This window comes from Oncorhynchus mykiss, unplaced genomic scaffold (assembly GCF_013265735.2).
Source record: "Oncorhynchus mykiss isolate Arlee unplaced genomic scaffold, USDA_OmykA_1.1 un_scaffold_156, whole genome shotgun sequence".
NCBI classification, from domain to species: domain Eukaryota; kingdom Metazoa; phylum Chordata; class Actinopteri; order Salmoniformes; family Salmonidae; genus Oncorhynchus; species Oncorhynchus mykiss.
Genome location: NW_023493666.1, coordinates 557,571 through 570,385, shown reverse-complemented (window position 1 = coordinate 570,385; position 12,815 = coordinate 557,571). Strand labels below are relative to the sequence as shown.

The 12,815-nt window shown below is 41.7% G+C and overlaps 1 non-coding gene across 1 annotated transcript; it reads right to left on the bottom strand.

Annotated features, from left to right (window-relative positions):
• Window positions 1-12,023: 12,023 nt before the first annotated feature.
• trnaa-cgc lies at window positions 12,024-12,095 on the bottom strand. The gene has a single exon. It is a non-coding gene; the product is annotated as a tRNA-Ala (tRNA).
• Window positions 12,096-12,815: the final 720 nt, after the last annotated feature.

The following is a 12,815-nucleotide window of genomic DNA, read 5'->3' as shown; positions in this document are numbered from 1 at the left end:
TTTCCCTTCATGTCTTAGTAGGTATGGGTTTTGTTCTCGTTTTGTCGTCTTCTTTTATAATTTTCTTCACCAACGGTCCTAATGTAAAACGTACATCTTTTCTCAACGTCTCTTTCCCTCTTTTTTTCCCCCAAGCCTCCCATTAACCAGGTCCACTCTCCCATTGGCCACAGCTTAACAAGCGACCTTATTGGTCAAAACATTAACTTCAAATCAAACCCAAATATTCACTTACACATTAAATAAATATTTATTCAAAAATAAATGCATTAACAACATTACAATTTAGGAGCAATTCAATCACCCTTTAAATATAATACCAATTAATTATAACAAATATACTCAGTACTTGGTTTTAACAAGAATAAACTCAATACCTAGTTCAAAACAAGGGTATTACATGTATAGTGGGGAGAACAAGTATTTGATACACTGCCGATTTTGCAGGTTTTCCTACTTACAAAGCATGTAGACCCTCTGTCATTTTTATCATAGGTACATTTCAACTTTGAGAGACAAAATCTAAAACAAAAATCCAGAAACTCACATTGTATGATTTTTAAGGAATTAATTTTCATTTTATTGCATGACATAAGTATTTGATCACCTACCAACCAGTAAGAATTCCGGCTCTCACAGACCAGTTAGTTTTTCTTTAAGAAGTCCTCCTGTTCTCCACTCATTACCTGTATTAACTGCACCTGTTTGAACTCGTTACCTGTATAAAAGACACCTGTCCACACACTCAATCAAACAGACGCCAACCTCTCCACAATGGCCAAGACCAGAGAGCTGTGTAAGGACACCAGGGATACAATTGTAGACCTGCACAAGGCTGGGATGAGCTACAGGACAATAGGCAAGTAGCTTGGTGAGAAGGCAACGACTGTTGGCGCAATTATTAGAAAATGGAAGAAGTTCAAGATGATGGTCAACCATCCTCGGTCTGGGGCTCCACCGCGTGGGGCATAAATTATCATGAGGAAGGTGAGAGATCAGCCCAGAAATACACAGCAGGACCTGGTCAATGACCTGAAGAGAGCTGGGACCACAGTCTCAAAGAAAACCATTAGTAACACACTACGCCGTCATGGATTAAAATCCTGCAGCGTGCGCAAGGTCCCCCTGCTCAAGCCAGCGCATGTCCAGGCCCATCTGAAGTTGGACAATGACCATCTGGATGATCCAGAGGAGGAATGGGAGAAGGTGATGTGGTATGATGAGACAAAAATAGAGCTTTTTTGGTCTAAACTCCACTCGCCGTGTTTGGAGGAAGAAGAAGGATGAGTACAACCCCAAGAACAACATCCCAACCGTGGAAACATCATTCTTTGGGGATGCTTTTCTGCAAAGGGGACAGGACGACTGCACCGTATTGAGGGGAGGATGGATGGGGCCATGTATCGCGAGATCTTGGCCAACAACCTCCTTCCCTCAGTAAGAGCATTGAAGATGGGTCGTGGCTAGGTCTTACAGCATGACAACGACCCGAAACACACAGCCAGGGCAACTAAGGAGTGGCTCTGTAAGAAGCATCTCAAGCTCCTGGAGTGGTCTCGCCAGTCTCGAGACCTGAACCCAATAGGAAATCTTTGGAGGGAGCTGAATGTCCTTATTGCCCAGCGACAGCCCCGAAACCTAAAGGATCTGGAGAAGGTCTGTATGGAGGAGTGGGCCAAAATCCCTGCTGCAGTGTGTGCAAACATGGTCAAGAACTACAGGAAACGTATTATCTCTGTAATTGCAAACACAGGTTTCTGTACCAAATATTTCTGCTTTTCTGATGTATCAAATAGTTATGTCATGCAATAAAATGCAAATGAATTACTTAAAAATCATACAATGTGATTTTCCAGATTTTTGTTTTATATTCCGTCTCTATCAGTTGAAGTGTACCTATGATAAAAAATTACAGACCTCTACATGCTTTGTAAGTGGGAAACACTGCCGATTTTGCAGGTTATCAAATACTAGTTCTCCCCACTGTATCTTGGTTATCTGTAAAATCTATTGGTAGCTAAATCCGGAGAAATGACGGACCATGTAAAAAAACTGTTGGTCACTTAATCCGGCTAGAAGGACCAAGTAAAAAATGGTTGGCTGGAATGCCCTCACCCGTCTGAGCGGTCAGCTGTGAATGCCTTCACCCACTATATACTTAACTGATTGGTTTGGTTCTGTCTCGTTTTCAATGGAAATATGGGCGGGGTCTGTTAATATTTTTTTGTGTGGGGGACTAAGCACTTCCGGCCAGTAGTTCGCAGCTAGCTAACTCGATAACTTCCCAAACATGGATTCATGCAATATGGGCATTTAATGTTCGGTAAGGGGATGCCACAATTACTGGCAGAAACGGAAGCTGTTCATGGAGCAGGACTGTTTTGTCCACCAAACCTTTTTGAGATTGGAGTGCAGTTGTGCAGCTGTGCACCTTTTGATTTGCACCCACCTCCTATGGATGAGGAGTCTCTTCGGCTTTGGCTCAAAGCATTGAACTTGAAGAAACCACCAAACCGACCCTATGAGTGTTCTTATCACTTGGTGGACAAGAGACCGACTGAAGAGCATCCTTTCCCTGAGAAGTGACTAGCCTAGATGCTCCAGTTAGGCTGGACTCATTACATTTTTAACAATGCTTTTTTTCTGATTAAAAAAACTAGTTCATTGCATCCCCCATGGAGCCCAGTTTCATATTACCATATCCCAGCTTCTTGCCATAGTTTTTAAATAGTAAAAAAAAACAGGCCTTATTTTAGAGCATTTTTCACCCTGCCAGCTCCTATTAGTTCCATTGAGCACCGTGGCACCAACTCTCTTTCCGAATGTTCTATTCCCAGCCCATTGTTCTACGTCACAATGCCTGCTTCACTATTGTTGGCAATGAGACATGCCCACGTTGTAACGTAAACAACAAATTGCTTGTGGAACTCTGAAGTTGTACCATTGTTGCCTATAGGGGAAGATATGCAGTTGAAGTCGAAAGTTTACATACACCTTAGCCAAATACATTTAAACTCACAATTCCTTTTCACAATTCCTGAAATTTAATCTTAGTAAAATTCCCTGTTTTAGGTCATTTAGGATCACCACTTTATTTTAAGAATGTGAAATGTCAGAATAATAGTAGAGAGAATGATTTATTTCAGCTTGTATTTCTTTCATCACATTCCCAGTGGGTCAGAAGTTTACATACACTCAATTAGTATTTGGTAGCATTGCCTTAATTGTTTTACTTGGGTAAAACATTTCGGGTAGCCTTCCACAAGCTTCCCGCAATAAGTAGGGTGAATTTTGGCCCATTCCTTCTGACAGCAAGCAATGCAGGTGTAGAAGCACGGTGGCTAGGAAAAACTCCCTAGAAAGGCCAGAACCTAAGAAGAAACCTAGAGAGGAACCAGGCTATGAGGGGTGGCCAGTCCTCTTCTGGCTGTGCCGAGTGGAGATTATAACAGAACATGGCCAAGATGTTCAGCACAGCCAGGTGGACTGTGGACAGCAAGGAGCGCTCAGTTGCCCGAGAGAGAGAGAAAGAAAGAAAGAAAGAAAGAAAGAAAGAAAGAAAGAGAGAAAGAGAGAGAGAACGAGAGAATTAGAGAGAGTATACTGGGCGCCAACCCAGGCAGGAAGATCACGTCAGTGACTCAACCCACTTAAGTGACGCACCCCTCCTAGGGACAGCATTTAAGAGCACCAGTAAGCAAATTGATATAAAACATCCCCACTAAATGTTTTCAAATGCTCACGACTTTCTACAAAATATGCACAAATTTATATAAAACATGGCTACAAAGTATGAAATGAGCTCACAAATTGTAAAACGTCCACGTACTGTAATATACATCCACTATCATTTTAGTTTTGGATTTATAATGATATTGCCTGGAGGTCGGGGCCCACAGAGCAGGTGCCCTGCGTGCCCATTCGGTAATCTGGCCCTGATCATCAAGTTAAACCACAGGTATTGTTGTTACACATCCTCACACTGTCTTGGAGGATAAAACTGAGACTGTAGCCAGCTTCCATTTTACCTAATTTTATTGTCCAAAGAATGTTCTCATAGTCCAGAAGTATTGGATGAAAATCCACAATGTTGGTGCCATACAGGAGCACTGACCAATCTGCCTCCAAAAGAGGACTGCTGGTTTTGAGGATGGTGTGGAGGTCAGTGGTTGAGGATCTGAGCACCCCCTGAGATGGTGAGTATGGTTTCAGTAGATCACTATTGGGCTTTGAATGTGGTTCATATGGCCTTATAGTGGATTCAGGACTTGGACAAGGAGTCAATGCAGTTTAAAGATGCATTTACATGGGGGTTTAGAGGAGGGTGTCAAATTTCTTAGAATGAGCTAAAATATTGGAGTTTGGGGACTGGAGGGGATAATAGTCAAGTTGGGAAATGTGCAAATATTTAGATACAAATTTATCGTAAAATTGGGGATTATTCAAATATTCCTGTTGAAAAAGAGAGAAAGATATAATCTTACAGTATATTAAATTCATCCCATTGGGCCAAAACTGGTTGAATAAACGTTATTTGCGGTGAATCAACGTGGAAAACACAATTGATTTTTTTCCCACCCAACTTTTAACCAACATTTTTGGTGGATTTCACATTTTGGTTGAGTTCCAAATTTAAATCAAAACTAGACATTGATGTCTGTGCCCAGTGGGATTGGATTTATGTAATCATATCAGCTCATTTGTCACACTTCTTCTAATCATCCAGAGAGAATGTACCATTCTTTGAGGTTAACCTTTGAGATGACCTCCCTCAAGGATTCTTGCTCTTTCCTCGGAGCGAATTTGTCCCACATTTTAGCAAATTCGACATTGGTGGCCACGTTTCTCAAGATATTTCGACCATGATGCCTGTGGACAAAGATATTAATATCATCTTAAACGTGCAACATGTCAAATCATTTCTGCTGTCTGTGATTAAAAACTGTACTCAATTGATGGCAACCTGAGAAAAAATATCCCATCAAAATAAGACATACATTAGGTAGAATTGGCAAGAGGGTCGGTTTGAGTAATGCACCGCATGACCTGATCTACAAATCATCTCAACAATATAACAACTGGTTATTAACCGTTCGTTATTATGAAAATCTTAGCAAATCTGCACAGCACTTGGCTCAGACCGACAATTGTGATCAAGTAGGGTTGTCTTCATTAGGCACCAAACAGAAGGAAGGAAACTGAATCAGGTACTGAATATTTGGACTCATTTACATATGTAATTTTTACCCCAAATTTTGTGGTATCCAATAGGTAGTTACAATCTTTGCCCATCGCGGCAACTCCTGTAAGGACTCTGGAGAGGCGAAGGTCGAGAGCCGCGCATCCTCCGAAACACAACCCAGCCAAGCCACACTGCTTCTTGACACAATGCCCGCTGAACCTGGAAGCCAGCAGCATTTTAACTTTCAAACCCACATGAGTGCCTGGACTTGGATTTTCCTATGCCACGTAGAACTTATTTGTATTTAAAATTTTTCCTTTTTGTTTTCAATTACTATTCCCCTCCAAGAGAACCTGTGGTTGTTTTCGAATACCTAAAATCCGCAATTCAATCCATGACACCCTTTAGCACAGATGCTGTAGACAGCCGACAATGTGGCTTTTAAAGGCAATTTCAATTTGTATTCGTGGTAAACACTGCAGATGTTGACTCAAGACTAAATTACCTTTAAAAGCTGCATTGTCGGCTATCTAGTGCTATAGCGAGCCATGGATTGAATCCCGGCCTTAACTGTTATGTTGAAGCAAGCTACTTTACAGGAGGAACTTCCCACCTGACTTCCTGTGAAGGGTCCACAGCCAGTTTACTAACAGCAATCAAGAAACGGTCAGTGAGGTCTTTCTTCCCCGATAGGAGACGAGCCGTCCCCATGACCTCAGCCAGTCTCTCCAGGTGCTGAGCAGTACAGCTCCTCACCTCAGCGTTACGGTGGCTGAGGAAAGAAAAACAGAGCACATCAGTTACATGTCATAGAGATACATGAGTTAGGAGATGAATGATAATGGATTGTATTGATGAAGTCTCATCGATGGATCAAAATGTTCGGTAAGACTTTATATTAAGGTCCCTTAATATACCATTTATAAACTGTTTGTAAAGAGTTTACTTACCATTTATTAATCATTATTCCTACATTTGTAAATGTCAATAAGAAATCTATAAATAGTTATTTACACATTTATAAACGCTATTTTAAATGATTTGTTCGTGACTTATCAGATAATTAATAAAGGTGTTTGATCATAGTATGTTCACAATTTGTAAATGATTAATAATGTACTACTAATGTACTATAAACCAGTTATAAAGGAGTTATTGTCAAGGCATTTGTTAATGGTTGATTAATGGTTTGACTCACCATTTATATACATATTTATAAATGTATTTATAAATGTAATGAATGGTGTATGTATTAATGAGTGCATTTATGAATGTGAGTACATGCACTTACTAATACCTCAGTGCCTCACTAATAGCCCCTAATCTTAAGTGTTCACTATATAAACTTTATGAAGGTTTATAAATGACTTGTTACTCCCCAAAGGCTAGCACACATCAGTAGACAGTACCTCTCCACCAATGGCTAAAAATAATCTAAATAACGCAATGGTTAAATAAGAAGTACACAACACAAGGAAGTATAAGACATGACACAATAATTTGACTTGTTCTCCAAATGTAGCAGATTTGTGCAGATGAATGAATAGGGCAGTGAATGAATACAGCTACCTCATTTATAATGGCAAGGCAGATATCATGGAGTTTAGGCATCAGTATGTCCATGTGGTTCTGAGCCATCACACGGAGAGAGGTCAAGCCCTCGATCTTCTTCTCCCTGCAATTCAGTGAAAGAAACGTAAGCATTTTCCACAACATTTTCCAAAAACATTATAATGATGTTCATCAATTAGGACTCTGGTCTCTTAAATTCAGAAGTTTCTACGCTCTGTAGCTCAAATCTACATTTCCAAGGACACTACACTGTGCTTCCTTTAGCCTAGCTCCATTGGTCTTGTCTACAGTGAATGCTCACCAGTCATCAGAGGCAGAGTGGAGCAGCTTGAAGGTCTTAGTCAGGGCCTGCTCTGGGTTAGACAGGGGCTGCAATCTAGCCTGGTTCTTTATTTGGCTCACTGGCTGCCTTCTTGTCTATGGGTTGACAGCAGACATCTATCTCTCTATGAACTGTATGTATTTATTTATGCCTTTTCTCATTTCCATATCTGTTTGTAGCTTTTAACACTAGTTCATTATGATATCATTTTAAATATAGCACATATATTTTTGGTGCTCAACCTGCTCAGAAGCAGGGTCCAATTAGCCTTGAGTAAAGGTTATCTCACTGTGAAACAGGCAAAGCAAGTGTGGAAAAATGTCTTAGCCCTGGGCTAAGGCCATGTGTCCCTTCCCTTTCTGCTGTTTTTCTATCACTCTACCTAGCTTGATCTCCCTGTCTTATTCACATTAGTGTGAGTACATGAGAGGGACTGACCTGAGCCGGTGGCAGCCTTTGGCAGGCTGAGGAACCTTATAGGCCGAGGCAGTTTGCTCCTGGGCTTGGTAGGAGGGGGAGCAGGCCTGGGTGGGCTGTCACGCAACTTGACCGGGGTCCCAACATCCAAGTAGTCACGGAGCTCAGCAGGTGTGTTCATATCCACTGAGCTCAGGCTTCCCAGAGAGCTGGTGGCTATTTCCCCCGTGGACATGTCCAAGCCCAAACTTCTCCTGCCCATGGCCTTCACCTCATGTACCACCTTTGGTATAGACCAGAAAAGAATGCTCCCATCATAGAAATACACATAGAACTAGTATATACATAAACGAATATACAGAGAGATCCTGTATTCTAGGATCTATTCTATCATGCTGTCAAAAAGAAGGGTATCCTTTCTAACCTGTACCCCCACACACTGACTCGATACCGATACTCCCTGTATTTAGCCTCGTTATTGTTATGTCATTGTGTTACTTTAATTATTATTAATTTTTACTTTAGTTTATTTGGTAAATATTTTCTTAACTCTTCTTGAACTGCACTGTTGGTTTCACGGTAAGGGCCACACTTGTTGTGTTCGGCACATGTGACAAATACATTTTGATTTGATTTTAAGACATGGAACAACTATCTGTTTTGGCAATTTATCGGTCCAAGTATAATTCTGAAGTGCAAATTTTCACATTTACAATAAATTCGAAGTCCATCCTACCTTCCAGGCCTCCTCCTTCAGGTGAGCCTCGATGTCCCTCACCTCCTCCATCAGGTCAATGGGTCCGTTGTTGTCAGCACAGCCCTGGTCCGACTGGATTTTCAGGGCTTTGACTCCCTGCCTGCCCTTCTTCTTCTTGACCCTCTAGGAGGGAGCTCCAGTTGGAGGGACGGGAACAGGCCACACGCTACTGCTGCTGAATGACTTATTTACCTGGATGGACTCCAGAGAGTGAGATCCGGGTCGAACTTGGGCTCCGTCCACCCCCACCACGTTCTTCAGTGGGGCCAGAGCTAAGTGTTCAAGCCTTCGTGGCAAAGGCCTCGGTGGAGCTTTCGGCCGCGGAATGCACTGAATAGAGGGGACGAAGTGGTGTGCGAAGGTGCTGCCAACCCCGATGAGAGCAGTCCGGACATAATTCTCATGGATAGCACTTATCTTTCTTTGCTTTGCTTCCATGGCCTCTCTCTCTCAGCTCTCTGCATCTGCAGAAGTATGGCATCACTGATGAAGCCACGATGGCCCTCTGGGATTGGGTAGCTCTCCTGATAGCCCTGGATCACAATGGTACAGTATGAAATGTATAGCAGAAGTTAAGTAGGCAAAATAGTCTCTACAGTGTGTCATAAAACACTTTTAAGCTAAAGATTTTATGGATGTAGGCCTACTGTATGTCTATGAAACCACAAAATAAACAGTGATCTTTTTGGAAAAACGTTTGAAAAACTGATGAGCCTTACAAAACTTGAAAACTTGTCCTGGTCATCCTGTTGGTTTAAAGCCATGTTTTGCTTCCTCAGGTTTTCGATGACGCTCTTCATCTGTGAGTTCTTCTTCTGTAGTTTGTCAAACTCACTTGATTTTCTCCCTCGATAAGCCATTGATGATAAAAATTAACACTCTCAAAATAAGAACTTAACCTATCTCTGTGAGAGATCTATCATGAAATGAGTGGAAATTAAATTTTGCTTGTCAGATGGAACCAGGAATGATATCATGGCAAGGCTTCCGTTAATAATGGGGTCTGTTGAGTGCTGAGCACATCAGCACATGGTGAACATTAATGAAAGCTTTTTGATTCCCATATAAAATTATGAATGTGGTGAATTTGTAAATACTAATATATATATATATATATAGTGCCTTGCGAAAGTATTCGGCCCCCTTAAGTTAATACTTTGTAGCGCCACCTTTTGCTGCGATTACAGCTGTAAGTCGCTTGGGGTATGTCTCTATCAGTTTTGCACATCGAGAGACTGACATTTTTTCCCATTCCTCCTTGCAAAACAGCTCGAGCTCAGTGAGGTTAGATGGAGAGCATTTGTGAACAGCAGTTTTCAGTTCTTTCCACAGATTCTCGATTGGATTCAGGTCTGGACTTTGACTTGGCCATTCTAACACCTGGATATGTTTATTTTTGAACCATTCCATTGTAGATTTTGCTTTTTTTTGGATCATTGTCTTGTTGGAAGACAAATCTCCGTCCCAGTCTCAGGTCTTTTGCAGACTCCATCAGGTTTTCTTCCAGAATGGTCCTGTATTTTGCTCCATCCATCTTCCCATCAATTTTAACCATCTTCCCTGTCCCTGCTGAAGAAAAGCAGGCCCAAACCATGATGCTGCCACCACCATGTTTGACAGTGGGGATGGTGTGTTCAGCTGTGTTGCTTTTACGCCAAACATAACGTTTTGCATTGTTGCCAAAAAGTTCAATTTTGGTTTCATCTGACCAGAGCATCTTCTTCCACATGTTTGGTGTGTCTCCCAGGTGGCTTGTGGCAAACTTTAAACAACACTTTTTATGGATATCTTTAAGAAATGGCTTTCTTCTTGCCACTCTTCCATAAAGGCCAGATTTGTGCAATATACGACTGATTGTTGTCCTATGGACAGAGTCTCCCACCTCAGCTGTAGATCTCTGCAGTTCATCCAGAGTGATCATGGGCCTCTTGGCTGCATCTCTGATCAGTCTTCTCCTTGTATGAGCTGAAAGTTTAGAGGGACGGCCAGGTCTTGGTAGATTTGCAGTGGTCTAATACTCCTTCCATTTCAATATTATTGCTTGCACAGTGCTCCTTGGGATGTTTAAAGCTTGGGAAATCTTTTTGTATCCAAATCCGGCTTTAAACTTCTTCACAACAGTATCTCGGACCTGCCTGGTGTGTTCCTTGTTCTTCATGATGCTCTCTGCGCTTTTAACGGACCTCTGAGACTATCACAGTGCAGGTGCATTTATACGGAGACTTGATTACACACAGGTGGATTGTATTTATCATCATTAGTCATTTAGGTCAACATTGGATCATTCAGAGATCCTCACTGAACTTCTGGAGAGAGTTTGCTGCACTGAAAGTAAAGGGGCTGAATAATTTTGCACGCCCAATTTTTCAGTTTTTGATTTGTTAAAAAAGTTTGAAATATCCAATAAATGTCGTTCCACTTCATGATTGTGTCCCAGTTGTTGTTGATTCTTCACAAAAAAATACAGTTTTATATCTTTATGTTTGAAGCCTGAAATGTGGCAAAAGGTCGCAAAGTTCAAGGGGGGCGAATACTTTCGCAAGGCACTGTATATATATATATATACACTGCTCAAAAAAATAAAGGGAACACTTAAACAACACAATGTAACTCCAAGTCAATCACACTTCTGTGAAATCAAACTGTCCATTTAGGAAGCAACACTGATTGACAATAAATTTCACATGCTGTTGTGCAAATGGAATAGACAACAGGTGGAAATTATAGGCATTTAGCAAGACACCCCCAATAAAGGAGTGGTTCTGCAGGTGGGGACCACAGACCACTTCTCAGTTCCTATGCTTCCTGGCTGATGTTTTGGTCACTTTTGAATGCTGGCGATGCTTTCACTCTAGTGGTAGAGTCTACAACCCACACAAGTGGCTCAGGTAGTGCAGCTCATCCAGGATGGCACATAAATGCGAGATGTGGCAAGAAGGTTTGCTGTGTCTGTCAGCGTAGTGTCCAGAGCATGGAGGCGCTACCAGGAGACAGGCCAGTACATCAGGAGACGTGGAGGAGGCCGTAGGAGGGCAACAACCCAGCAGCAGGACCGCTACCTCCGCCTTTGTGCAAGGAGGAGCACTGCCAGAGCCCTGCAAAATGACCTCCAGCAGGCCACAAATGTGCATGTGTCTGCTCAAACGGTCAGAAACAGACTCCATGAGGGTGGTATGAGGGTCCAACGTCCACAGGTGGGGGTTGTGCTTACAGCCCAACACCGTGCAGGACGTTTGGCATTTGCCAGAGAACACCAAGATTGGCAAAAGTAGTAGTTGTGTAATGTGAATTTGGCACACAAATAACATCTCTGTTTCCTGTGAGAATTTCAACATTCTGGAAAGTAGGAGTTGTGTAATGTGAATTTGGCACACAAATACTCAGTGGAGAACCTTGGGATTGAACCAATGACCTCATACTAAAATAGCATGCACTCCCCCTCTGAGCTTCGATCTCATTTTATTTGCAGATAAAATGCAATACTAATACAATGTACTTTTTATATACACCACTCCATTGAAACTACAATGAAATGATAGCAGAAATTCTAAATACAAGCAAGTATGGACAGTCATCTAACCCATGAACTTCAGTTTTTGAAAATGATGCAATTGAAGTTGGCAACCATGCCACTTCTGTTCCATAAATGTAGGAATAGGGATTGAACACATGTTCTTCAGATTACAAGAGCAAATTATTTAGCACATCTCTGTTTCCTGCTGGGAATTTCAACATTCTGGAAAGTAGGAGATGGGCCATTACACAATTTTTTATGGAGAAGCTGGGGATTGAACCCAGGACCTCATACATGCGAAGCATGCGCTCTACCACTGAGCTACATCACCTTTCTGAGAAAAATAAAAATGTTTCTTATTTTTTTTCATTTCACCTATAATTAACCAGGTAAGGTAGTTGAGAACAAGTTTTCATATTCAACTGCGACCTGGCCAAGATAAAGCAAAGCAGCGCAACACAAACAACAACACAGAGTTACAGATGGAATAAACAAGCGTACAGTCAATAACACAGAAGAATAAAAAAAACAAAGTCTATATACAGTGCGTGCAAATGGAGGTAAGGCAATAAATAGGCCATAGTAGCGAAGTATTTACAATTTAGCAAATTAACACTGGAGTGATAGATGAGCAGATGATGATATGCAAATAGAAATACAGGTGTGCAAAGAGCAGAAAGTATATTAAAACAATATGGGGATGAGGTAGGTAGATTGGATGGGCTATTTACAGATGGGCTTTGTACAGCTGCAGCGATCAGTTAGCTGCTCAGATAGCCGATGTTTAAAGTTAGCAGTGTTGCCAACACCTCAGTAAGGAAAGTAGCTATTGGCTGTCCTAAAAGTCGCTAGAAGTTGCTAAATGATGTCATCACCTAATTTGCATGACTGTCCATGTGCATGTAATTGTGATGGACACTGTAGGAGTGAGGAATAACATTGTGGAAGAGGGGTCTGAATGATGGAAATATGTCTCCAGCTTCAGCTATTTTTGCAATTCGTTCCAGTCATTGGCAGCAGAGAACTGGAAGGAAAGGCGGCCAAAGGAGGT